The sequence below is a fragment of the Dasypus novemcinctus genome, chromosome 20, assembly GCF_030445035.2.
Source record: "Dasypus novemcinctus isolate mDasNov1 chromosome 20, mDasNov1.1.hap2, whole genome shotgun sequence".
Classification (NCBI taxonomy): Eukaryota; Metazoa; Chordata; class Mammalia; order Cingulata; family Dasypodidae; genus Dasypus; species Dasypus novemcinctus.
In genome coordinates, this window is record NC_080692.1 from 15,367,481 (window position 1) to 15,370,737 (window position 3,257).

Sequence of the window (3,257 nt, forward strand, 5' to 3'; positions counted from 1 at the left end):
AGTGGTCTATCTCTGGAAGCCAAATAACAGGCGGGTGAATGAAGACAAGTTTTAAGGTAGACTGGTAACCAAGAGGCAACGTCTTGAGTGGAACAAAGACAGGACTGGCACAAGGATGTGTTTAATCTCAGCTTTGCCACAGATAAGCTGTGTGGTCTCAGGCAAGTCACTTTACACGATTGGACTTGAGGTTCCGCAACTGGGAAAGAGGGAATTGGACTAAATGATCTGTACTGGTTCCCAGGTCTAGCTTGACGGATTCTTTTCTCTCCTTGCCCTGCTCAGTGAAAGAGGGAAACAAAATTCTCACTCAACTCCTCCTGCAGCCGCCCCTACCAACCCTAGCAGCAGCTATTGAGAAACCTGAATTCTACGGGAGATTATCAGAATTCTTGGAATCTAGCTAATTTTGCCCTTATTTTCTGATCTACTCAAGGGCACAAACATTACTAGATACTGTAATACTATCTTTTCTCAAAGGGTGGGAATGCAGTTAAGAAACTGGCTGTGGTGAAAATTCTCAGGACCAGTTTCACTGGGAGAAATGGAAACGTTCTTTCTCATTGCCTCTGCTCATATAGGTTATGATATAAATATCTGTGTAACAGAGAAAAAGGAGAAGGGAGAGGAAAACAATAATTGTAAAGGGGGAGAAATACAGGAAAAAGGAAAATAGAGGAAGGAAAATGGGTCATATTAATGACAACTAGAATCCAAATTACACTAATATAATTGCCAAGCCCTAATTGAGAGTGAGTGTAAAATTTAGGTGAAAGATGTGAGTTTCTGTGTAAGAGAGTAGATAGCAAATGCAGCTGCATTTCATAAACATTTTGCCTTTATTTTTTAAAAGTGCAGACTGGAGGTTTGGGGGGGTTAAGATATTAAGGAGCTGGAAGCTTACTGGATATCTGTAAGTTCTTTTCCTTTTTAACTTTTGCTTATTTTTCATTTTTAGAATGTTCCCAATAGGCTGAATGCTAGCAAGGTAGCAAATAGAAAACCTAGTGGGAAGGGTTTTTTTGTTGTTGTTTGTTTTTGTTTTTAATGGTCAACCCCATAGCAAATCAGAAAGTGCATTCTAAAAGCCTTGGTAATGACCATTTTGCTTTTTAATGAAAAATTTCAACATATACAAAGAGAGTAGCAGAATGAATTCCCAGATGTCTCTCATCTGGCTACATCAGTCCTCAATTTATGGCCAATCTTGTTTAATTTTTATCCCTAACCATTTTCGTGCCCCGTAATTTTTAGCCATATTCCATATCTATAAAGGGACCTAATCATAATACTATTGTTATACATAAAAGTATATCAGTAGCTACATGCCTTCAAATATCCACTCAGTATTAAAATTTCCATGACTGTCTCAGTTTAAAAGTTTGTTCAACTCAGGATTCAAGTAAGGCCCATAAGTTGTAATTCTTTGGTATGTCTCTTATAGAGTCCTGGGCTCCTCCTCTGCGGGGGCTTGGAGTTATGCACCCCAGAAAAACACGTTCTTAGTCTTAATCCATTCCTATGAGTGTGAACCCATTGTAAACAGGACCTTTTTAAGATGATACTTTTAGTTAAGGTGTGGCCAATGGAATAATTTTGGACTTCAATTTGGATTTCTGGAGTCCTTTATAAGCAGAATGAAATTCAGAATTGGAAGGAAAAAGCCTTGGGAAGCAAGAAGCTGTTCAGCAGAACCTGGAAGAGAAAGAAGACGCTGCCCTGTGCCATGTGCCATAAAACCCAAAGACTGTGGATCCCTGGAAGCCATATCTTCTGGGGGAAAGCAATCACCTTGCCTGGAGTGAGGGCTTCTCCTAGCTTCAAAACTGTGAGCCAATAAATTCCCTTTGCTTAAGGCAACCCGTTGTATGATATTTGTTTTAGCAGCTAAAGGAAACGAAAATACCCTCCATCTCGCTCTCATTTCTTTTCAATTTTTGTTTTGTTGAAGAAACTATGAAATGTCTTCGTTTACTGCAAATCAGATTTGATTTTCTTAGCAAGACTACTTAGTAGGTGGTGGTATGTACTGTCATCAGGAGGCACCAGGGCTTACAAAATGGTGATATTCTATCATTCCATCTTCATTTATTGGCTGAGCTATTGCTATAATCTTGCCTTCATTAACTATTTGTTTACCCTGAGGCATAGTTTACAGAGGAAAGTGTAGGGTAAATGCTTGATTCTTTTCCTTTACTGGTTTTCACAATAATAGTTTAGTTTCCTCTTATACTCCAAAGGGTCGAAAGGGGACCAAAAGTTTTTAAAGAATCATTATGAAGCAATGGATTGAAACACAGTTGGTGTACTTTTTATCCTAATTGGTGCTCTGGCCATCTTAAGTACTTTTAAATTCATACTCCATTCATTACAAGAAATGTTCGTTTACCTCCAATTATCTGACAGTGTCATTTCATGCTTCATGTCCAAGAGCTTGGTTTTTTCTTTTTTTTGGCCAGGGATTGAACCTGAAACCTTGTATGTGGGAAGCCAGAGTGCACCCACTGAGCCACATTGGCTCCCCTGTTTTTTTTTGTTGTTCGTTTGCTTTTTTTTTTTTTTTTAAGCAGGCACTGGTAACTGAACCCAAGACCTCCCATGTGGGAAGCAGGCACTCAACAGCTTGGGCCATATTTGCTCCCCAGAGCTTGGTTTTAATAAAGTCCACATTGATAGTATCTTATGAGTAACCCATTTTCTGGGAAACAGACGAGGGGGTACTTCTGGAGAGAAAAGACATTAAAAAGATTAAGAAAAAAAAAGAACTTAGAGTAACTAGCTTGAAACTAGTACTATGTGATACCAAATTGAAAGTTCTTTACAAAAAGTGTGCTCAATATTTTTATATTATCCTGAAGAAAATTACAATCACAAATGTGACACTCAAAACTTGGAAGATGATAATTTCCAGCTACTATTTATCAAACAGGTATGGTATAAATTCTTTGAAAATCCACAGGAAAAAGGGCAAATTCTTGCTTTCCAACAAGATAGTAAATTTCAACTTGGGGTTCACAGATAGTTTTGGGGAATATCCCTGAAAACCCTAATTTGTGTGAACATGTATGTTTATAGATACAATTTTTTTTTTTTTCCCCTGGGAAGAGGGTTCAGAGCTTTTTATTAGAGTTTCAGAATGCTTATGTTCTAAACAGGATTAAGGGCAATTTGACTTGAGGAACCATCCATACAGAAGTCTTGCAGTAGGTTCTAAAGATTGCTCCAATGTGTAGAATAAATCAAAACTCTTGTGGACC

General features: G+C 38.1%; 1 pseudogene; it reads right to left on the reverse strand.

Annotated features, from left to right (window-relative positions):
• Nucleotides 1-957: 957 nt before the first annotated feature.
• Nucleotides 958-1,103, reverse strand: LOC111760216 (small nucleolar RNA SNORA32; annotated as a pseudogene).
• Nucleotides 1,104-3,257: the final 2,154 nt, after the last annotated feature.